Here is a 25,443-nt window from a genome sequence, read left to right on the forward strand (position 1 = left end):
AGTGGGATTCAAGTCTGGGCTTTGGCTGGGTCACTCAAGGACTTTCACATTCTTGTGTTCTGAAGCCATTCCAGTGTTGCTTTGGCTGTATGTTTGGGGTCATTGTCTTCTCCGATTTACATTGGAATGTAAATCTTCACCGCAGTCTCAGGTCTTTTGCACTCTGACGCAGGTTCTCCTCAAGGATTTGCCTGTACTTGGCGCCATTCATTGTTGCCTCTATCCTTATAAGTCTCCCAGTCCCTGCCATTGAAAGCAGCCCCATAATATGATGCTGCCCCCACCATGTTTCATGATAGGGATAGTGTTAGATGGGTGATGACCTGTGCTCGGTTTCCACCAGATGTAGTGCTTTGCATTCAGGCCAAAGAGTTAAATTTTTATCTCCTCAGACCATATAATATTTTGCTTCATGCTCTCAGTCTTTCCCATGCCTTTTTGCAAACTCCAGGTGTGCTGTCATGTGCCTTTTTCTCAGGAGTGGCTTTTATCTGGTTACTCTCCCATAAAGCCTAGATTTGTGAAGTGCTGCAGAGACTGGTGTCCTTACGGCAGGTTCTCCCATCTCAGCCAAGGAACTATGTAGTTTTGTCAGAGTGGTTATTAGATTCTTGGTCACCTCCCTGACCTTGGTTGCTTGGCCAGGTTGCTCAGTTTGGTCGGACGGCCAGCTCTAGGAAGAGTCTGAGTAGTTCCATATTCTTTCCATTTCCTAATGATGGAGTCACTGTGCTCTTGGGAACTTTCTACGCTCGAGAAATTGTTTTATAACCTTCCCAAGATCTATGGCTCCTCACAATTCTATCTGAGTTCTACAGGACAGTTCCTTGGACTTCATGGTGGAGTTTCTGCTCTGACATGCACTGTCAACTGTGGGACCTTATATAGAACGGTGTGTTTCTTTCTAAATCATGTCCAATCAATTGAATTGGCCACAGGTGGACTCTTTTTTTTTTTTGTATACAAGATCGAGGCTCGTGTAAGAGCTAACATTGATCACAAAAAGACAAACTGACGCTAATCAAGCTGTAGAGACATCTCAAGGATGATCAAAGGAAATTGGATGCACCTGAGCTCAATTTGGAGTGTCATATCAAAGGGGTTGAATTCTTATTGACTTGACACATTTCAGGTTTTCATTTTTTATTATTTTGTAAAAACAATTTAAAAGAAAATTTCCTCTTTGACATTATGGGGCATTTTGTGTCGATCGGTGACAAAAATTTAAAATTAATCCATTTTAAATTCAGGCTGTAACACAAAAATATGTGAAAAAGTCAATCAGTTTGAATACTTTCTGAAGGCGCTGTGTGTTTAATTAATAAGAGCAATATTGGTCATGGGGAAGGGAGCACGATGAAGGCAAGCAATTACAATAACGATGCAGCAAATAATAAAACCTTACCTACAGCAAAACATACGCTCCCAAGGAAGAACGAACGATCGAGATGCCTGAAATAACTATGTCCTTATGGGCCCTCAGACACACCACAGAGATAGACCAGAGAAGTGGCAGGACAGAAAATACTGAAAAGTGGCTTCAACGGGACACAGCTGTTGCAGATGCAGGGTGGCCACTCCAGACGGACATTGTCTGTCTACGCACAGCTAGTATCACAATTAATTACCTCACGCTTACTCTGGACATTCATTAGGAAAAAAACTGCCAAGCATTCTTAACCCTCTAGGAGCCATTTCCACAACAATACAAACAATTTTTTTTTTTCAACTAATGAGAATTACTAGTTCTAATCATTATCAAATTTATACTTTAGATTTTTATGGACTTTATTTTGCATCCTTAAGCAGTAAATACTCCTGACTTGATGAATTTTCAGTGATTTTTGTAGAGGAAGTTTTGTCTTTGTAATAGCATTATGATAGTAATGACATGATGGAACAAGAAAGAGCAATCAGAGATTGCAGAACCTCGCCAGGACGTGTTTTTGGTGGTTTTTAAGGCTTTTGTGTTAAAACAAATATGGCGGCCAAACCACGTGACCAATGACGTCATAATTATGTTTTCTTCACCATCAATTTATCCCAAGATGACACTCAATAAATTTCATCTTGGTCGGATGAAGTTTTGTACTTGTCGAAATTTGACATCATAATGGAGGCACATATGACATCATCATTAACAGATGTTATTCCCCATGGAGAGTTCTATGCAATGAGCCATGTTACAATGTTTTCTGAGCAGCACTTTCGGAGATATAGAGGTGAAAAGTTTTTCGGTTTTTCAAAGATGGCGCCCGTACCACATTACCTATGACGTCATAATTATCATTAAAAAGTATGCAGGTGGAGGTGCACCTGTGGTGAAAATTTCCTGTCAATCGGACTAATGGTTGCAGAAAAAAGCATATTAACTCTGTGCGGACAAACAGACAGACAAACAAACGGACTCAAATGCAATACCCTCTCCTCTGGCCAGGGTAACAACAGAGAAAACTGTGCGTCTGATTTGAACCCAGGGTCATAGCATGACCTCCACATAAACCCTCCACCCAAAACGTGACATCGCATGAATATCGGCAGGTGAAATGTCCTCGACGGAGCCCCAGTATTCCTTGTCTACACTGTCCCAACCCCTTATAGAATTTGTTTTGCTCCTCCTATGGGAAGCGTTTGTCACTGAAACAAAACATGGCAAATTTGTGGGACATTTCTGAAAGAGTTGTGCTCACCATTACCAAAACTATAGATTTATCTTGCCATATAAATGTCAATTTTGCTGAAGATTATTTTACTATATATTGTTGCGGATCTCTACGTCGGCCTTTTCCCCTTGAGAAGGGGGGATTAATCCCCTTTTGTTTTTGACTGACCGACGTGAGTCCTGAAGTTGCACAAGCTCCCTCTGTAGAGGCAGGTGCGCAACCTCGTTCGCGACCGCGGACAGATGTTTGTTGCCGAGCGGTTTAGCAACCGTGGCACGAACCATTAACAAGAACTAGACCCGATTCTCATTCGTTGGCCAAAATCGCGCCACAGGTTTTCAATTGGGAAATCACAAAGACGACCGGACGAGCATGAAGAAGAAGAACGAAGGTAGGAAATACAAATATAATTTATTACTACTATTTACACAAATCAAAAGAAACCAAGGAAGGGGGAAGGATAATAAAATAAAGACAGAAAGGATGGAGGAACCAGAAGGACACAGAGCAATTTCTAGCTTACACTAAACAGTCTTACTTAACCCCAGGACAAGACAAAAGACAGACTATGGTCAGACTCACACGAATGGATGGATGAGGCCAGGCACGGATGACTGGAAGGGGAGGAAGGTTCGGCTGGACACGGGAGGACGGCCGGGCCGGGAGTGAGCAGCCGCCGCCCTTCCTCAAAAGCAACGCTGCTGTCAACGCTCAAGCTGCGGTGGTCAAGGCTCCACGCTGCTGCTCCGCACACTGGTAATGGTACCACCGTACACCACAACACAGCGCACCACCGTTTGGAAAGAAACTTGAAAGCCTCGTTGCCGCTCCTCTTCCACTGGGCTCAACTCCACTCTCGGTGGACTGCTCTTCCTTCACTGATGGACTTGAACTCAACTGGTGGACTGCGGTATTCAACAATTCTCTGACGCATCTGCCATTGGGGGCGTTGCATGACGGGTTCTTCTCCCCTTTGCAGTCCCTCCCAACTTCCTTTTATAAGGCGCCTGGCGATCAAGCCGCCGGCCTTTTTGAAACGCCCATCGGTGAGCTCGCTTCGGCCTGGATTGGTCGCGAGGGCTCACCGATCCCGCCCCCTTGATGAGGCGTTGGCAAAGCCACGCCTTGTTCCTGGTGCTTGGTTGACTCCTCCCACCTTCTTCTCCGAACCTACCGCGTGCTCAATGGAGGCAATTGCAGTTGGTAAATGCGGTTGGCAAAGGTGATGCCACTAACCCCATCCAAAGTTACTGGCACTTTGAAGATGCCATGGGGGTGTCGGAGGGACCTATCTTATTTCATCTGATGCAATGCAGAGTCAACTAATGGGAAACACAGCCTTAAACTACATAGAATAAGGAGATAACTATTTAGAAGGGTATGATTTGCTACGTGCATGTATATGGATTAACTAGGAGGACGACCTCTGACCTTTACACTACGGAGGGTGATATTTACAACACGATTCATGACACTTACAACAAAAAAAAAAAACACAGGATTCTCAAATCCACAACACTGCACCCTCATCCTCCAGACACGTTCTCGGGCCTATAAAACTTTAACTTTAGTGTGACACGTAGGTGTAGTTCCCTCTACATTTAACCTGACCCTGAGTGTGACAGTTTTAAAACACAAATAAGTATGTCACCCTGCTGCATTGCACCCTGCCTAACAGATTTACGCCCACAGCTAACCGAATTGCGGAATTGTCTTCAACTATACATGTACGGTGGGGAGTATTATTTACAATTGACGCTGGTATTTACAGAACTAACCCAGGACCTGTTATTGTTCTTTTGGGGGGGAGGGGGGGGGTGGGGGGGAGACAGCCTGCGCTGCATCGACGCACCAGCACCAATAATCAGCACCATGAAGCACCAAAAAACGCACCAGTCAGTGCACAGTCACCAGTTCATAATAAAATTAACAAACCCCTGCTGGTGGTCTTGCTCTTGGGCTCCCTCTGCTGGCCAATGTTCTTCCTGATGTTGTCTTTCTTCATGTTCTTCTTGCTGGCAGCCTATTTGGACATAATAATAACAAGCACAGAACGTGTCCATTGTGTGTTTTAATTAGAGCCTACAGGGGCCGATTAGGGGTGGTTCACCTGTATGGCATAGGTGCCATGTTACCGAGGTCCGCCAGCAAGATCTCGGACCATCATGGCCGGTTCCAGCAGAGGGGCCATGCCCCAACCCGTGGGGTCCATGAGTGGTGCTCAGCCACAGACATGTGGTCCATAAGTGGTGCATCGATGCAGACAGCTGGTTGCGGGGGTTCTGGCACACAATGGCGGACTCCCGCATGCTCCCCTCGGTGCCCAAAGGGCACGATCCATGGGTCGGGGAAGGAAGACAAAGAAAACAGGTGAGCGAGGGGTAAGGTCACAAGGGTACACATCAATAAAGGCAATGCAAGGTGAGGTGCATCTGGAGACTGAGCTGAGAAAAGCTCGTCCCTACCGTACGTCACCCCCCCTGTTACCTACTCTACCCTTACCCTTACCCCATATTTACAAAAATCTACACATTACAAATTCGTCACTACCGTCACGTCTTCCCCATATTTCCCCGACACCAAATTCGTCATCACAATCCCTCGAATCCAAATTTGCCATCACCAATTCATCATCAATCCCTCTTAAGGAGGAAGAGATGGAACAATAAAGCACAATGCCTCACCCACGTCATGATGCATCTCACATTCCAAACATTTGCACAGAAAAATAAAAGCAACAAACCATGGCATGGTGTGGAGCACCGTCATTACCTCAGGTGAGTGGATGTAGATGGTGCAAGGAGATTCCAATCCTATCTACCTTCTAAATGACATTAACACACTTTACACTACCCGGGGTCTTTCCCTGCCAATCCATTGGCAATCTTACTCTATGCGGTTTTAAACACCAAATTCCCATTGACCAAACTGTGGTGCTTCCTCAATTTGGGGTCTCACTCCCCCGATTCAACTCCCTGTGCCTTTGCACAATTTCAGGACTGGGTCGTGTGGCTCTCCCAGCAGGTCTACCCACCTGCACACCTCCACCACTGCAGTTGCCTCTGAGCTTACCTGCTCCTTACCCTAACCTATCTACCTGGGGAAGGCCCTCTGGCGCTCTCCCCACTCGGTGCCCTCTCTGGCACTGGGCTACCCGGGTCCGTCCTCTGGATCCTCGGGCCCCATCCACAACTCTACTGGCTCCCAGAGCCCACCTGCGGCCTCACCTGGCCGACATCCTAACAGTGGCGGAGTGCCCATTTAACTACACACACTAACAGGCCACACGCCCAGCCATTTCCACGTCACTAATGCACCCATCCAAACACAATTCTTCCACCACGCACCACGGATGCCAATATCCAACCACAATTTACCTACTCCCTCTACCTAACTCTTAAACTACCCTCCCCGGGTATTCGTGATAGGGGTCCACTTTTCCCCAATTCACACCATCCACTCCACTCCACAGTCTCCACCATACTCCCTCCACACCATCCATTCCATACCCCATATATTCCATACTCCATATATTCCAGACCATTTATTCCATACAACCATGCTCCATACAACTGTATTTGCACACCTGTGCCATCACTCCTACACCTGGTGCTTCCTGCACCCTCCTTCCTCCCAGGACCATTTGCTCAACACAACACTCAATCACCATTGCTCACTCATACACTGCTCCATACACTTCCACACTCAATACAACTCACAATCACCTCACGAGCATTGCCCCGCAATTCCTCATTTGCTCGATATCAATACTCTCACACACACGGCATCATCTGATCTACCTGGTTTCCCTCTAACTTGGTGCTCCCCATCTTCCCTTTAAACTAAGCACATCCCACGTCGTTACCAACCATTCTAATCTCTCTATGTCCCCAACTACCAGTCCAATGTTGCTACTTACCTCTACCGTTACCTATGGTCATCTTCTCTAGATCCCTATACATTATCCTAACCCTCCCTCGGCGAGCTTACACTGCCATAAACCCCATAGCTATTGCTCATGTGCCCCCGGTGTGAGGGATGGCAGAGTTGCCATCCCACCACATCGGGCATGTCCCACTATAAATTTCGCTCATCAAATTCCAACCAATGAAAAATTTTCCAATCACAAATTCCCTATCCCTACCAAATGTCCTTTAACCTGAGCCTCGGTGCGTCGTTGCATTCTCAAAGCCCGGCTTCGCGAAGCCGAGCAATGAATTCGGGTGGTTTGGTCACCTGCAGGTTGAATCCATCCGGCATTCGGTTCAAGGGGGGTGAGGGGGGGGGGTTTGGTCGGGCCGAGATTCCACGCACCATCTCGGCGCGACACCTTCCGGTCCCCGGCCCGATGGCTCAATCTCGCCCGGTCGGAACCCCTCCACCACCAGGGGGCACCGTTCCGCTTCCTCCCACCTGCCCTTCAACCGGACCGGTCGCCTTGCCCGACAAGGCCCGGACTCGACCGTGCGGGGCCTAGCATCCAACAAAGCGCACCGCGCCCCGAGTGCTCGCATCGGCTATCCGTTGCCCCCCCGGTCAACGTCGATGCTTCACTCGCATACGCGACCCGTTTCACACTCACAAAACCTGGCGTCTCGGCGCCTCCAGTGCATCCCACACACTCCGTCCATTCCACCACCGCACTCCCTGTTACACACCACACCTCTCGCGCACACTCGCCGTTTGCACACTTCCTTAACACACCTCGCGCACCGTCTTGCGCACTCTCCCTCGGTACGTACTCTGTACCACTCACCATGGGCGTGCACTCTCGCATCCACCCACTCATGCACTTCAATGGGCTCTCCCACACCCGCACCATAACCAACTCAGGTGTGCTTTCTCGCACACTCTCGCCGTTCATCCCAAACGTGCATCCTCGCACCCGCTCCACCACCAACTCACTCTCCGGGTCACTCTCACCCTCGCACGTACACTCCGTATCGCTCTCACTCCCTGTGTCACACCCCGTACACCCCGACGTGCATTCCCGCTCGCACTCGGTTTCACACTCGTGCTTTGTAACACGCTCATTCCCCGATGCACACTTTTTCTCCACAAGCGCGCCATTTTTACTCACACGGGGCCCTTCACCAACGCCCGGGTGCCATATCGATCCCAATCGCGTGACAATTATCTTCGCGCCAAACATCCTCCTGCTGAAAAACCTCTTAGCACCATATACAGCCCGTCTCACCTTCGGGGTTCTTCTTCCTCCCTGCACCAACACCTGCAAATCTTTATAAGGATTAAGCACGGCATCAAGGTGTGAGCACGGACTTTGCACGTATTCCATTTCTCCCTCCAATTCCCGGGCTACCTCCGTCGTCTTTTCAATTTCAACTATAACTATTGCTTTTTCTTTGACGACCGCTGGCTTTATTAAAATTCCCTCTACCTCAGCGGTCGCCGGCTTTTCCACACCCCGGGTCGCGATGTCTACCCCGGTCCAGTTACCTGTGCTTTTCTCCGACTCACTCAACCTGCGCTCCTCGAGTCGCGTTACCTCCTCGTGCACCCGTGGGACCTGCTCGCCCAACCTGCGGTCTCTGTCCCTCTCCGCTCCCTTACTTCATATGTGGCCTGCCCCCTCGCCAACCCCTCATTAATTTCTTTGGCTTGGCCGATTATGCCCCTCAATTTGTCCCCTAATCTGCTTCCGAGTCCCTCCGATTTGCTTCCGAAGTTATTGGTGTTGGCCCTTACTTCTTCCCTCATTGGCATTGCATCCATCTTTTCCACCTCCTTACTCAATCCCCCGAATCTGGTTTTCCCATTATTTCCCACTTGCTCTCCATCGGCCCTCATTTCTGCCCTTGATTTGTCCCCCTTTATTCTATTACAACACCCTTCAATTAGATTTCCCTTCTTTTCGGTCAATTCACACCTGCTCCCCTTACCTCATCCCTTAATTCTTTTATTTCCCTGCTTCTTTTTTCGTTGTCGCACTTCGACTCAGCCATATATTCACTGAACCGTGCCATGAACTGCTGCATGTCAAAGCCCGCTGGTACAGCGGGCTCGGCTACCGCGCGCTCGTGCGAGGCACCATTTTGTGCCTCTACAACCACGTGCGCGAGGGCGCCATCTTGTGCACCTGATACCCCCGCAACCACATCCTCATTGTTTTCCTCCTCCATTATTACTCCCACCTCCTCCCTGGGGTCCTGGGTTGATTCTAACCCCCCTAACTCTACCCCCACCGGCATCCGGTCGCCTTGACCATCCATGGCACGATTTTAAATTTGGATGTTAAAGAAAATTGTGGGCCACTCGTAATTTGAGCGCGCTAAGCGCACTTCAGGTCCGAGTCTCGCTCCTGACACCAATTTGTTGCGGATCTCTACGTCGGCCTTTTCCCCTTGAGAAGGGGGGATTAATCCCCTTTTGTTTTTGACTGACCGACGTGAGTCCTGAAGTTGCACAAGCTCCCTCCGTAGAGGCAGGTGCGCAACCTCGTTCGCGACCGCGGACAGATGTTAGTTTGCGAGCGGTTTAGCAACCGCGGCACGGACCATTAACAAGAACTAGACCCGATTCTCATTCGTTGGCCAAAATCGCGCCACAGGTTTTCAATTGGGAAATCACAAAGACGACCGGACGAGCATGAAGAAGAAGAGCGAAGGTAGGAAATACAAATATAATTTATTACTACTATTTACACAAATCAAAAGAAACCAAGGAAGGAAGAAGGATAATAAAATAAAGACAGAAAGGATGGAGGAACCAGAAGGACACAGAGCAATTTCTAGCTTACACTAAACAGTCTTACTTAACCCCAGGACAAGACAAAAGACAGACTACGGTCAGACTCACATGAATGGATGGATGAGGCCAGGTACGGATGACTGGAAGGGGAGGAAGGTTCGGCTGGACACGGGAGGACGGCCGGGCCGGGAGTGAGCAGCCGCCGCTCTTCCTCAAAAGCAACGCTGCCGTCAACGCTCAAGCTGCGGTGGTCAAGGCTCCATGCTGCTGCTCCGCACACTGGTAATGGTACCACCGTACACCACAACACAGCGCACCACCGTTTGGAAAGAAACTTGAAAGCCTCATTGCCGTTCCTCTTCCACTGGGCTCAACTCCACTCTCGGTGGACTGCTCTTCCTTCACTGATGGACTTGAACTCAACTGGTGGACTGCGGTATTCAACAATTCTCTGACGCATCTGCCGTGGGGGCGTTGCGTGATGGGTTCTTCTCCCCTTTGCAGTCCCTCCCAACTTCCTTTTATAAGGTGCCTGGCGATCAAGCCGCCGGCCTTTTTGAAACGCCCATCGGTGAGCTCGCCTCGGCCTGGATTGGTCGCGAGGGCTCACCGATCCCGCCCCCTTGATGAGGCGTTGGCAAAGCCATGCCTTGTTCCTGGCGCTTGGTTGACTCCTCCCACCTTCTTCTCCGAACCGACCGCGTGCTCAATGGAGGCAATTGCAGTTGGTAAATGCGGTTGGCAAAGGTGATGCCACTAACCCTATCCAAAGTTACTGGCACTTTGAAGATGCCATGGGGGCGTCGGAGGGACCTATCTTATTTCTTCTGATGCAATGCAGAGTCAACTAATGGGAAACACAGCCTTAAACTACATAGAATAAGGAGATAACTATTTAGAAGGGTGAAGCGCGGTGCTACGCACGCGACTTGCTACCAAGGAGGAAGCGGACAACACGGTGAAACAAAAGTGTCTTTATTGACAAGAGGTCACTGTAGCTCTGGCGCGCTCCGGGATGCGCGCCCAGTGTATATCCTGAGGCCACGCCTACCCCTTGGGCGTGGCCGCCGCCCACTTGGTGCGTGGAATGATGTCACCACGCCAGTGGGCTTTCGTGTCCGCCACACGCGCCCCCCCAGAATTCCCGTGCACCTGGAGGGCCAGTTTGCGGGGCAAACGGATGACCCGGCCGAAGCGCCCTCTGGCGACCGGCGGCGTCCGGGGTGCAGGAATGCCAGCTGGGATGCCCCCGGCTGTACCTGGGATGGGTGCCGGACCGGGAGGCCGCGTGCCGGCAGTGCCGGGCGGTGCCGGGGGTCCACCCGCCGGGGGGCGGCCCCGACGCGGGGGCCGAGCCACCGGCGGTGGGTGGTCCACGTCGAGGTGGGCCGGCTTGAGTCGATCCACCGAGACGCGGTCGGGAGTACCGCCGATGTCCAAGGTGAAGAATTTCACCCCGGTCTCCAGCACGCGGAAAGGCCCGTCGTACGGGGGCCGCAGTGGTGTCCGGTGGGCATCGTGCCGGACGAAGACATACTCCGCGGTGCGAAGCTACGGGGCGACGTGCGTGGGTGGGTGCCCGTGGTGCGCCGTCGGCACCGGGGCGAACCTCCGGGCGGTCTCCTGCAGCGCGGAGCGCTCCTGCGCCGCGGACCAAGGTGCCGTGGGGTCGGGGAGGAACTCGCCCGGCACCCGCAGCGGTTGTCCAAAGACCAACTCCGCCGCGGATGCGCGCAGGTCCTCCTTGGGCGCCGTCCAGAGGCCCAGCAGGACCCAGGGGAGCCTGTCGACCCAGCCGCCGTCGCGGAGGGTGGCCCGGAGCTCGGCCTTCAACGAGCGGTGGAACCGCTTGCACAGGCCGTTAGCCTGGGGGTGGTAGGCCGTGGTGCGGTGCAGCTGGACCCCGAGCCCCCGCGCAACCGCCCCCCAGAGCTCTGAGGTGAACTGGGGGCCGCGGTCGGACGAGATGTCCGAGGGGGCGCCGAACCGGGCGACCCAGGTGTGGATGAACGCCTGCGCGACGTCCACCACCGTCGTTGACGCCAAAGGCACGGCCTCCGGCCACCGGGTGGTGCGGTCCATCTTGGTCAGGACGTGGGTGAAACCCCGCGAGGGGGGCAGAGGTCCCACCAGGTCCACGTGAACGTGGTCAAACCGACGTTCCGGCACCGGAAACGGGGCCAATGGGGCCTGGGTGTGTCAGTGCACCTTCGCGCGCTGGCACGCGAGGCACGTCCTGGCCCAGCCGCGGACGGCCTTCCGGAGGCCATGCCAGACAAACTTGTCGGTGATCAACCTCTGGGAGGCCCTCGTGCCCGGGTGGGACAGGCCGTGGATGGAGTCGAAAATCCGGCGCTGCCAGCCCACGGACACGATGGGGCGAGGCCGCCCGAGGGAGACGTCGCACCAGAGGGCCGTGCCTGCGCCGTTGAACGGCACCTCGGTGACACGGAGGCCCGTAACGGCGGTCCGCAAGGCCTGGACATCGGGGTCGGCGGCCTGGTCAGCTGCCATCCGGGCATAGTCGATGCCGAGGTGGACCGCGTGGGCAACGGACCGGGAAAGGCAATCCGCCACCGGGTTGTCCTTCCCCGCGACGTGCCAGATGTCCGTCGTGTATTCAGACACAGCCGAGAGGTGCCGCTGCTGCCGGGCCGACCACGGCTCGGCGACCTTGCCCATCGCAAACACCAGTGGCTTGTGGTCGACGAAGGCCGTGAACGCACGGCCCTCGAGCAGATGGCGGAAGTGCCTGACCGCCAGGTGGAGCCCGAGCAACTCGCGGTCGAAGGTACTGTACCGGCGTTCAGGCGGGCGAAGCTGCCGGCTGTAGAACGCCAGCGGTTGCCAAGCACCACGCACCCATTGCTCGTGCACCGCGCCCACCACGTAGTCCGAGGCGTCGGTGGTGAGGGCGATCAGTGCATCGGGCGCCGGGTGCGCGAGCATGGTGGCGTTAGCCAAGGCGAGCTTCGCGCCCACGAACGCCGCATCCATCTGCTCAGTACAGGTGACGTCACCTTTGCCCGGCTTCCCCCGGAGGGCCTCGTGCAAGGGGCGCAGGAGCTGGGCGATGCTGGGCAGGAAACGGTGGTAAAAGTTTACCATGCCCAGGAACTCCTGGAGCCCCCTGATCATGCGGGGGCGCGGAAACCCTTTCACCGCCTCCACCTTGGCCGGTAGGGGGACGGCCCCGTGCCTGGTGACGCGGTGCCCCAAAAAGTCGATTTCGGCGACATCGAACCGGCACTTGGCGGGGTTCACGATCAGGCTGTGCTGGCCCAGACGTTCGAAGAGCGTGCGGAGATGGTGTAGGTGCTCTTCGCGGGATGCGCTTGCGACGAGGATGTCGTCCAGGTATACGTACACAAAATCCAAGTCGCACAAGACGCTGTCCATGAGGCACTGGAACGCCTGAGCCGCATTCTTCAAACCGAAGGGCATCCGAAGAAATTCGAAAAGACCGAATGGCGTGATGACAGCCGTCTTCGGGATGTCCTCCGGCCTGACGGGTACCTGGTGGTAACCGCGTATGAGGTCCACCTTCGAGAAGAAGGACATATTCGCCAAGCGGGCGGAAAAGTCCTGAATATGGGGGACGGGGTAGCGGTTGGGGGTGGTGGCGTCGTTGAGATGGCGGTAGTCCCCGCACGGTCGCCATCCCCCGCCGGGCTTGGGCACGATGTGGAGCGGCGACGCCCAAGCGCTCTCGGAGCGCCGCACGATGCCGAGCCGCTCCAGCGTAGCAAACTCCGCTTTAGCTACGGCGAGCTTCGTCGTCTCGAGGCGGCATGCCCGGGCGTAGACCGGTGGCCCGGCGGTGGGGATGTGATGTTCCACCCCGTGCTTGACAGTCCCCGCCGAGAAGGTGGGCCTCGTGAGGGAAAAACCCGGCGAGGAGGCGGGTGACTTCGTCCGCTGCCGGAAGCGTGCAGATGAACCTGGCCGGAACCGAGCCGCTCAGCAAGCCGCTCGGCGAGCCGCTCGATGAGCTGCTCAGTGAGCTTCTCAACGAGGCGGGCAGCGCGCACGCGAGCGAGCTGAACGTCTCAGCCTGGACAAGCCTTCTGTGCTTGACGTCGACCAACAGGCTATTGGCACAGAGGAAGTCCGCGCCGAGCAGTGCCATAGGCACGTCGGCAGTGACGAACGACCATCGGAAAACCTGCCCTCCGAACCGCAGAGAAAGGCAGCGTTTTCCGTACGTGCGAATGGGCGTACCGTTGGCAGCAAGCAGCGCGGGGCCCCGGCCCGCGGACTGCTTGTCGGACGTACCGGCGGGAACGACACTCACCTGCGCTCCCGTGTCGCACAGGTAACGGTGCCCGGATAAGGTGTCCGTTATGTATCGGAGGTTGCGTGTTCAAATCACGTCGGGGTCACCAATGAAGCGCGGTGCTACGCGCGCGACTTGCTACCAAGGAGGAAGCAGACAACGCGGTTAAACAAAAGTGTCTTTATTGACAAGAGGTCACTGTAGCACTGGCGCGCTCCGGGCTGCACGCCCAGTGCATATCCTGAGGCCACGCCTACCCCTCGGGCGTGGCCGCCGCCCACTTGGTGCGCGGAATGATGTCACCACGCCAGTGGGCTTTCGTGTCCGCCACAAGGGTATGATTTGCTACGTGCATGTATATGGATGCTACGTGCATGAGGAGGGCGACCTCTGACCTTTACACTATGGAGGGTGATATTTACAACACGATTCATGACACTTACAACAATTTAAAAAAAGACAGGATTCTCAAATCCACAACAATATATATATATATATATGTATATATATGTATATGTATTATGTATATATATGTATATATATGTATATATATATATATATATATATATATATATATATATATATATATATATATATATATATATATATATATATATATAATATATATATATATATATATATATTATATATATATATATATATATATATATATATATATATATATATATATATATATATATATATATATATATACATATTGTTGCGGATATGAGGACTGTATTTTTTTTTTGATTGTGTTGTATTGTGGTAAATTGGTGATGAATATTGCTTGAGTCTGCGCCTCCTGCCTCCGGAGCTGTGTAAAGGTCAAAAGGGCGTCCCATAATTAGTCCACAAGCATACACGTCAGCCAATAATAGAATACCCCTGTTTGATAGTTATATCTTATTCTGTGTTTTAGGGTAAGGCTGTGTCTCCCATTAATTGAAATACTCCATTGCACCAGTGAAAGAGATAGATTCCCTTCATTCCCATTCCCAAAACCTCCATTCCCCCTTTTCGTCGATTGGCAATTACCTCCCCTCCAATAACCGCCATTGACCACGAGGCAGGGTCGGAGAAGAAAGGCGTGTCTCCACCTCGTCATAGAGGGGAGGAGTGAGCCAGCCCCACTCGACCAACCATGAGCCAGGGGTTTGGCTAGGGAGGGCGGAGGAAGAGCTATCGGGGAGGTTCGCAAAGGTTGAGGGGCGGGGCCTATATAACCCACGGCAGGGCGTTTCCCAAGGCAGATGAGCTTTTACAGGCAGACGAGAGGGAGTCCAAGCCGTTGAGACGAGAGGAGGTCCAAGGCAGATGAGCTGAGAAGAGAGAGAGGGTCCAAGAAAGAGCTGAGTTGTGAGGTCCAACAAGCAGAGATCATTCAAGGAAGCACCAAGCCTGCTATTCGTCACCTTGCTCGCGAGCGGCAGCGTCTACAGCAGCAGCAGCAACAACGCTCGCCAACTGCTTAGGGACCTGGACGGCAGTTCGGAGCAGGGCCGCGAAGGAACGGCGGCTGCCCAACGTGCGGATCGTGCTGCCGGACCCAGTGGACTTTCCTCTCCTTCCAGCCAATTCCTGTCATCATTCCCCGTGTGAGTCGTCTTCGTTTGTTCTGTCCTGGGTAGGTAATTAAGTCTGTATAAGCTAAAGATTGCACTGTGTCACCTGCGTCTTATGTGTTGTAAATAAACGTGACTGCTTTCTTTTTGCTTGTGTGTATAATAAATCCTGTTATTCCTCCGTACTCTGTTTTCTTCTCTCTTCCTCTTTACATTCGGTCGCTTTAGAGGTTTCCCGATTGAATACCTGTGGCGCGATTGGTCAACGTTGGGGGAGTCGGACTAATCGGGGATCCTGTAACGGTCGCGGTTGACCATCCGCTCGGCCCAAAGTAACATCTTGTCCGCGACCCGTAACAATTGGTGTCTAGGAGTGGGATACGAGGCCCGAACCAAATTTTAAAAACGTGTAGAAAAAGATTTGGTCAAAATTACGAGCTGCCGAAATTTCGTTGTTTTATAAAACCCGAATTTTGAGATCGCGCCATGGACAATCAAGGCGATCGGATGTCGGTGGGGGAGATAGACGGGTTAGGGGTAACCCAGGACCTCGGGGAAATGTATATGGAGGATGTGGTTGAGGGGGTATCAGACGCACAAAATGGCGCTCTCGCGCACGAGGTTTCGGGCGCACAAGATGGCGTCCTCGCGCACATGGTTGTTGCGGCACCAAATTTAGCCGCGCCCATGGTCGCGGTAGCCGAACCCGAGATGCCAATGAATTTGAACCTGTTTATGAAACAGATGATGGCCTTTATGGTAAAAACAGACGATAATTTCAAAGGGATGGAAAACAGGATAGGGGGCCGAATGGGACAAATGGGGAACCGGATGGATGCTCAGAGTGAGCAAATGAGGGCTCAGAGTGAGCAATTGGGGGGCAAAATGGGGGAAATGGGGGGCGAGATGGGGGGAGAAATGGGGGAACGGCTAGAAGCTAAATTTGAGGGGTTAGACAATAATCTTAAGGGATTAGACAAGAAATTTGAGGGATTAGACAATGGGTTAGAGGGGGTGAAAAATGGGTTAATGGGGTTAGAAAATAGGATGGAAGACAAATTGCGGGAAATAGGGGAACAATCTGCCCGGGCAATCAAACGAATGGGGAACCAGATAGAGGAGGTGCAAATCGGGTTAGAAAGTAAACTGGATGCTCAGAGGGATGAATTGGGACAGATGAGGGTGGCATCTACAAAAGAGATGGAGGAGATGAAAGAGGGGATATGACGAGGAGTGAGTGAGGAGGTTTCGGGGCTACGCGAGGAGGTAAAGCGAGGTGAGAAGCGTATGGAGAAAGAGGTGAGGAATAATACGGCTAGGTTACAGGGGGGCATAGAGGGTCTGACGAAGGGAGTAGAGCAGCTGACAGTAGGACAAAGGGAACTAGCGGACCAAGTGGAAAAGAACACTGCAATCATCGGGGGTTTAAAAGCGACACAAAAGGACATTAAAAATGAATTAATAGCGACACAGAAGGAATGTCAAACGGTACATGAGGGATTGACGAAGAGGTTGGAAGAGGTGACAGAAGTAATGGAGACGAAGGACCGGGAGGTAAGGACGCACATAGAAACGGTTAAACTAGCGATGGAGGAAGAAATAGAGGGGGCGCACCGGGAGCTGAAGGAGGTAAAGGAAAAATTAGAGGAGGTGGAAGAGGGGGTGAGTGAAATTAAGAAGAGACGGAGGGAAACTAAGAGGGAGATAAAGGAGGAAGTCATGGAATATGTACAAGGTCTGTGTTCAAATCATGATGAGGTGCTCACTAACCAAATAAAAAGTTTGCAGGTGGCAGAGGAGGTGCGACGACGAGGTACGGAGGTGAGTGGCAATGTATATGATGCGAGGGGAGATTCAGTCGGCTTGGGGGGTGGTGTAGACCCGGGTGTTCGTGAGGGACCAATGGTAAGATGTATGACTGGTCCGGAGTGGATGGACAGAGGAGGTGTGCAAGGAGGTTTGGCTATGGGGAGTGAGGGGGGTGCTGGTGAGCAAGGATGTGGGGGTATGGCGTGGGTAGCGGGTTGCGGAGGGGCGACCCAGGCATCGACACCAGGAGGGGTAGTGTTTGGCGGGACGGGGGACGCGCGGGAGCCCCCCGGGAATAGCGTACTGTGGGAGCCCGAACGGTTTGGTCCCGCATTGATCCCGCAAGGAGTGACGCGCGGGGTCCGACCTTCGGGCGCCCACAAGGTCCCACTCGCGCCGTATGACGGCAAGAGTGATTTGAGGGCGTACCTGGCGCAGTTTGAGTACGTGTGTAAAGGCAACGGTTGGAATCCGGACGAAGGTGGAGTACACCTGGTGGGGGCACTGCGCGGTGCGGCGGCGGAGGTGCTGACGGCTTTACCACCGGGTGCTCTCACCCTGTCAGCCCTCCGTGCGGCATTAATTAATCGTTTCGGCATTGAGCAACAAAGCGAGCTTGTTAAAGCTCAACTTGCGCAGCGTAAACGCAAGCCCCAGGAGACCATCGGGGAACTTGCTCACGATATTCGCCGCGCGGTCGGGATTGCACACGCGGACATGGCAGCGAGTTCCCAGGAAAGCCTGGCGCTGGATCACTTTATTCAGGCCCTTCCGGATCTGGAGCTCCGGCAACAGCTCGCCATGTGGCGCCCGCAAACCATGAGTCAGGCGGCCGACGCTGCAGCCCGTTGGGAAGCAGCGAGGCCCCTGGCCCGGGGAGGCGAGCGCCACGCAGTGGCGGTGCGTCAGATGGGGCCCGTGATGGGGGCCCTGACCTGGAGAGCATGGTCCGGAGGTTAGTGGATCGGCGCCTGGCGGGACCTGGACCATGGCAGGCGGCCCCAGCGGTGGCACCCGGTAGTCCCCGACAGAGTACCCCAATTCGGACATACAGGGGGGGGGGGGGAATTTGGAATACCGGAGGCAAGCACCTTACCAGGTGAGGTGCTATAATTGTGCTCGGATGGGTCACCGTGCATGGGGGTGTCGAGCTCCGCGCCGGGACGTTTCCCGCCAACCGATGCCCTCAACTCCGCCCCGTATAGATCGGCCTAGCCGACCTCAGACACCCCCCCGCCAGGGCCCGGGAAACTAGAACGTGCCGGGCATGCAGGGCGGTGTTCGGCAGTAGGGAATGGAGAGAAGCCCTCGTTGACGCGACAGGTCATTCATTGTGGCCAAATTGGGACGGGTAGTTTGACAATTCGGTGCAAAATTGCCGGCGTGGGGGTAGACGCCGTGGTGGACACGGGAGCCAGCGCCACGATCATCAGCCCCGTGGTCCTTAATTCGAGTGCAGACGGCTGGGGTAAAATCCAGCGTTTGGAAAATCATAGTTTGCAGTTGGCTACCGGGGCAACGGCTCCGATCATAGGGCGTGGTTTTGTGACCCTCAAGTTGGGATCGGTAAAGCAAGAGATAGAGGTTTGGGTGGCGGAGGTGTGCGACCCATGCTTAATAGGGTTGGATTTGTTGACTGCCAGCGGTTGTAAAATCGACTTGAGTCGGGGGATCCTGCGATGGGGAGTGGAAGAGCTACCATTGGAGGGGGTGAGCACGGCCGAGAGGGTGGAGCTGGAGGCTCCTGAGGCCGTGACCATCCCTCCGGGGGCCGAGGCCATAGTGCCGGCCCGATGGTCAGCTCGCCCGACATGGCAGGAATCCTGCGGCCTGGTCGAACCGGTGGCAGCGCTATCCATACCTGGTTTAATCGTGGGCCGTACCCTTGTAAAAACGGACGGGCCGGTGGTGGCCGTCCGAGTAATTAATATTAGCACAGAACCACGCACCATAGTGAGGGCACGAAGGTAGCTGGCTGCACCCCAGTTAGAGAAGTCACGTCAGTGAGGGGCGAGAACGTCCAGCCGAGCCGGCCCCAGGGGGAGCCTTCAATAAGTTCTAGGAATTGGCCCGATCCCATTTGCGAGATGGTAAATCGTAGTAGTGTAGAGTTGGGAGGTACCCAGAGGGAGGCCTTACACAAACTGGTTGGGTCCCATTTGGACCTCTTCTCCCTGTCCACCGAGGATATTGGACGTACGGGCCTGGTGAAACATCAGATCCACACCGGTGAGGTCCGGCCTATTCGTCAGGCCGCCCGACGGCTCCCTTGGAGCAAGAGGGCGGAAGCTGACGAGCAGGTTGAAAAAATGCTCGACGCAGGTGTGATCGAGCCCTCGGGAAGTCCTTGGATGTCACCTGTTGTGCTGGTCAAAAAGAAGGATGGGACCACGCGGTTCTGCGTGGACTATCGCCAGCTAAACAACGTGACACTCAAGGACTCATATCCCCTGCCAAGGATTGATGACACCCTCGATGCCGTTGCGGGCTCAAATTGGTTCACAACTTTGGACCTCAAGAGTGGGTATTGGCAGGTGGAGATGGATCGGACAGGGAAGGAGAAAACGGCATTTTCCACAGGTAAGGGGCTGTATCAGTTCACTGTGATGCCGTTTGGTTTGTGTAACGCCCCCGCCACCTTTGAGCGATTAATGGAACATGTACTAGGCGGCATGCCATGGTAATCATGCCTGGTATACCTGGATGACGTCCTAGTACATGCCAAGACCTTCCCCCAGGCGGTAGCTAATTTGGACCAGGTGTTCGGGTGCCTCAGACAGGCAGGGTTGAAGCTGAACCCGAGTAAGTGCACTTTGTTTGCAAGAGAGGTGGCCTATCTAGGTCACATGATCGGCCGCGAGGGGGTAAAAACGGATCCAGACAAAATTAAAGCGGTAGAGGAGTGGCCCGCACCACGTACCATCAAGGAGGTGCGGGGATTTTTGGGACTGTGCTCCTACTACCGGCGCTTTGTGGCGAAATTTGCGGAGTTGGCCCGTCCCCTCCACCGGCTTACGGAGAAGGGGACGCGATTTAATTGGACACTGGAGTGCCACGAGGCCTTCCAAAAATTGAAGGGGTGTTTAACATCCGCACCCCTTCTAGCTTACCCCACTAGCGACGGGACATTTACGCTGGACACGGATGCGAGCCAGGAAGGATTGGGCACAGTTTTGTCCCAGACACAGGAGGGCGTGGAGAGAGTGATTGGTTATTATAGTCGGGCCTTAAGTAGGCCGGAGCGAAATTATTGTGTCACTCGCAAAGAGTTATTGGCTATGCTAGCTGCCATGAACCATTTCCACCCGTACCTGTACGGGCGGAAATTTTGGGTTCGAACTGACCATTCCTCCTTGCAATGGCTCCTTCGGTTCAAGGAACCGGAGGGCCAAATTGCAAGGTGGTTGGAAAAGTTGCAGCAGTACGATTTTGATGTGACCCATCGGGCTGGAAAGGCCCATGGTAATGCAGACGCACTCTCTCGGCGTCCTTGTCTGGGGGAAAACTGTAAATTTTGTGCGAGACACGAGGAGAGGGAGCAATTGGGCGATTCCGCCCCGATTCTCGTCGTCCGGGCAACCCGGGTGAGAGGGCCAATTTTGCCACTAACCGCGGACGAGGAATTTGGAGAGTTGGCTTGGAGCACGGCCCAGCAGGAGGATCCTGTTCTGGGGCCGGTGTTCCAATGGGTCAAATTGGGGCAAAGACCAAAGGGGGAAGAGGTCACCCCCCTCGGGGCGCAAACAAAGGCGTATTGGGCTCAGTGGCAGACCCTGGAATTGAAAGGCAACATCTTGTATCGCAAGTGGGTGGAGGTTCCCTCTGATAGAACTTCCTGGCTGGTGATAGTCCCTGACAAATTTAAGAACGTCATATTGCAACAGGTGCATGGTACCCGCTCCGGCGGCCATTTGGGCAGGACAAAGACAATATCTCGGGTCCGCCGGAGGTTCTATTGGGTGAATATGGGGCGCGACATACAGGACTGGTGTCGGAGATGCGACGCCTGTTCTGCCAAAAAGGGACCAGCACGGAGGATGAGGGCCCCCCTTCAATTACATCAGGTGGGGGCCCCCCTTGAGCGGGTGGCGATGGATATTCTAGGACCACTACCCCGCACCCGCCAAGGTAATAAGTATATCCTCGTTGTGATGGACTATTTCACCAAGTGGCCGGAGGCCTATGCCCTCCCCAACCAAGAAGCAGGGGTGGTAGCACAGGCCTTCGTGGAAGGATTTGTATGTCGGCACGGGATTCCACAGGAGCTGCACACCGATCAGGGACGAAATTTTGAGAGCCAATTACTAAAAGATGTGTGCAGACTCCTGTCAATTCGGAAAACAAGAACCACGCCCTTGCGGCCACAATCTGACGGGATGGTGGAACGGTTCAACAGAACATTGATACAACAACTAGCATTGTTCACCACCACCCGTCAGGATGACTGGGACGAACATCTCCCGTACTTGTTGATGGCCTACCGAACGAGCCAGCACGGGGCCACCGCATGCAGTCCAGCGTTGCTTATGTATGGGCGGGAGTTACGGGCTCCCGCCGACTTGCTATGCGGTCCCGTGCCAGATACCATGGATACACCACCGAGGGAGGGTTACGCACGTCACCTGGAGGAAGGCATGGAGAGGGTCCATGCCTTCACCCGCCGCCAGCTCCATCTGGCGGGGGCCAAGATGAAGCGCAGGTACGACGACCGGAGCCAGGGGAGTCAATACGCTCCGGGGATGAAGATTTGGTTCTTTAATCCCCGGAGACGGAAGGGCAGGTGCCCAAAACTCACCTCCCCCTGGCAAGGCCCGGGAGTCGTCCTGTCGCAAATCTGTGACGTGGTCATTAAGATCAAAATGGGGCCACGGGCCCTCCCTCGGATCGTCCATGCCGACCGGATAAGACCTTATGCCGGCGAGCAGGCACCCTCATGGATCGCCTTGGCTCTAGAGGCCGAGTCAGGACCCAGTACCTCTTGCGACGGGGGCTCGTAGCATCAGAGGACTGGGGGGATAGTAGTAAGGGATGCCCCACATGATGGGATAGCAACTCTGCCATCCCTCAGGGTGGGGCAAAAGAGCACGAGAGTTATGGGGTGTATGGCAGTGAAAACTAGCCCGGGTGGGTTAGGATATTGTGTGTAGGGATCTAGCGAAGATGACATTAGGTAACGTTAAGGTTAGTTAGTGACAAGGATACCTGTAGTGGGGATGCAGGTAGTTTAGTGTGGATGATAATGACGTGGGAGCGCAATAGTTTAAAGGGACGACTGGGAAGCGCAAGTTTCAGAGGGGAGTAGTTAGATCAGATGATGCCGTGTGTGTGAGGATCGAAAGTGTATTGAGCAGGGTATGAGTAAATGATTGTGATTGTGAGTAGTATTGTGATTGCACAGGTGTGCATCTGAACAGGTGTATGGAGCAGTGTATGAGGGAGTAGTGGTGATTGCGTGTGGTGTTGACCAAATGGTTCAGGAAGGAAGGAGTGTGCAGGTGGCACCAGGTGTGAGTGCACAGGTGTGCAACAACAGGTGTATGTGGCTATGTGGAATAAATGGTAGTGTGGAATATCTGGAGTATTGGAATGGATGGTCGTGGAGTGAGTATGGAGGAAAACTGTGGAGTGGAGTGGATGGTGCGAAGGTGTGAATGGGGGAAGGATGGACCCCCATCACGGATACCCGGGGCGGGTAGTGTAAGTGTTAGGTAAGAGGGTATAGGTAAATTGTGGTTGGATATTGGCATCTGTGGTGCGAGTGGAAGAATGGTATTTGGATGGGTGCATTAGTGTTGTGGAAATGGCTGGGCGTGTAGCCTGTTAGTGTGTGTAGTTGGTTTGAGCACTCCACCACTGTGAGGATATCGGCCAGGTGAGGCCGCAGGTGGGCTCTGGGAGCCGGTAGTTGTTGTCGATGGGGCCCGAGGATCCGGAGGATGGACCCGGGTAGCCCAGTGCCAGAGGGCACCAAGGGGTGACAGAGCCAGGAGGGGCCTTCCCCAGTTAGATAGGTTAGGGTGAGGAGCAGGTAAGCTCGGGTGGCAACTACAGTGGTGGAGGTGTGCAGGTGGGTAGACCTGCTGGGAGAGCTACACGTCACAGCCCAGAAATTGTGCGAGGGCACCGGGAGATGAATCGGGGGAGTGAGACCCCAAATTGAGAAGCACCACAGTTTGGTCAATGGGAATTGGTTTTTAGAACCCATAGTGTAAGTGGCCAATGGATTGGCAGGGAAAGACCCCGGGTAGTGTAAAGTGTGTTAAAGTCATTTAGAGGATAGTTAGGAAGAAGGATCTCCTCGCACCATCTGCATCCATTCACCTGAGGTGACATTTACTCCACACCATGCCATGTTTTGATTATTTTTTATGATGCAAATGTTTGGATTGTGAGACGCATCATGACGTGGGTGTGACATTGTGCTTGATGTTCCATCTCTTCCTCCTTATGAGGATTGATGATGAATTGGGTGATGGCAAATTTTGGTTAGAGGGATTGTGGTGACGAATTTGGTATAGAGGAAATATGGGGAGACGTGACAGTAGCGACGGATTGGTAATGTGTAGATTTTGTACATATGGGGTAAGGGCAAGGGTAGTGTAGGTGACAGGGGGGTGACGTACGGTAGGGACGAGCTTTCTCACTTCGCTCTCCGTACGCATTTCGCCTTGCATTGCCTTATTGATGTGTACCCTTGTGAACTTACCCCTCGCTCATTTGTCTCTTTTGTCTCCCACATGACCTGTGCGCCATTGGGCGCCGAGGGGAGCGTGCGTGAGTCGGCCATTGTGCGCCCGGCACTCTCAGAACCAGCTGTCTGCATCGATGCACCACATTATGGACCACATGCCTGTGGCCGAGCACCAGTGATGGACCCCATGGGTTGGGGCAGGGCCCCTCTGCTGGAACCGGCCATGAAGGCCCGAAATCTTGCTGGCGGACCTTGGCCACAGGGCACCGATGCCCCACAGGTGAACCACACTAGTCGGCCCTGTGGGCCATAAATAAAATAAAATAAAAAGGACACATTGGGTGCATTTTTCAGTTCAAATAGGCTGCCAGTAAGAAAATGAAAGAATGACAACATCTGGAAGAACAAATAATAATAACCAGCAGAGGGAGCCGAAGAGCAAGAGATCACCTGCAGGGTTAGGGGTTGTTGATTTATTTTTTTATTGTTGAACATTCTTGAACAATGGTGACTGCACCGATTGGTGCTTGGGTGTGTATTGGTGCGTTTTTGGGTGCTTTAATGGTGCATTGATGCAGAGCAGACTGTCTCCCCCCCAGAAAGAACAATTACAGGTCCTGGGTTAGTTTTGTAAATAAAAATAGCGTCATTGTAAATAATGCTCCCCACCGTCAGTGTATAGTTTGAAGACCATTCCGCAATTCGGTTAACTGTGGGCGTAAGTCTGTTAGGCAGGGTGCAATGGAGCAGCGGGACACATTTATTTATGTTTTAAAAACTGTCGCACTCAGGGTCAGGTTAAAAGTAGAGGGAACTACACCTACGTGTCACACTAAATAAAAAGTTGTAGGCCCGGGCCATGCCTAGGAGGAGGAGGGTGCAGTGTTGCGGCTATGAAGACTGTATTTTTTTTTTGATTGTGTTGTATTGTGGTAAATTGGTGATGAATATTGCTTGAGTCTGCGCCTCCTGCCTCCGGAGCTGTGTAAAGGTCAAAAGTGCGTCCCATAATTAGTCCACAAGCATACAAGTCAGCCAATAATAGAATACCCCTGTTCGATAGTTATATCTTATTCTGTGTTTTAGGGTAAGGCTGTGTCTCCCATTAATTGAAATACTCCATTGCACCAGTGAAAGAGATAGATTCCCTTCATTCCCATTCCCAAAACCTCCATTCCCCCTTTTCGTCGATTGGCAATTACCTCCCCTCCAATAACCGCCATTGACCACGAGGCAGGGTCGGAGAAGAAAGGCGTGTCTCCACCTCGTCATAGAGGGGAGGAGTGAGCCAGCCCCACTCGACCAACCATGAGCCAGGGGTTTGGCTAGGGAGGGCGGAGGAAGAGCTATCGGGGAGGTTCGCAAAGGTTGAGGGGCGGGGCCTATATAACCCACGGCAGGGCATTTCCCAAGGCAGATGAGCTTTTACAGGCAGACGAGAGGGAGTCCAAGCCGTTGAGATGAGAGGAGGTCCAAGGCAGATGAGCTGAGAAGAGAGAGAGGGTCCAAGAAAGAGCTGAGTTGTGAGGTCCAACAAGCAGAGATCATTCAAGGAAGCACCAAGCCTGCTATTCGTCACCTTGCTCGCGAGGGGCAGCGTCTACAGCAGCAGCAGCAACAACGCTCGCCAACCGCTTAGGGACCTGGACGGCAGTTCGGAGCAGGGCCGCGAAGGAACGGCGGCTGCCCAACGTGCGGATCGTGCTGCCGGACCCAGTGGACTTTCCTCTC

At 53.2% G+C, this 25,443-nt stretch overlaps 1 protein-coding gene across 5 annotated transcripts in view; it reads left to right on the forward strand.

Moving 5' to 3' along the window:
• DRD4 (dopamine receptor D4) overlaps positions 1 to 25,443 on the forward strand; it is a 292,964-nt gene that overhangs the window by 221,734 nt on the left and 45,787 nt on the right. The window lies entirely within an intron of this gene.

This window comes from Myxine glutinosa, chromosome 1 (assembly GCF_964187855.1).
Source record: "Myxine glutinosa chromosome 1, kmMyxGlut1.1, whole genome shotgun sequence".
In the NCBI taxonomy this organism is placed as follows: Eukaryota; Metazoa; Chordata; class Myxini; order Myxiniformes; family Myxinidae; genus Myxine; species Myxine glutinosa.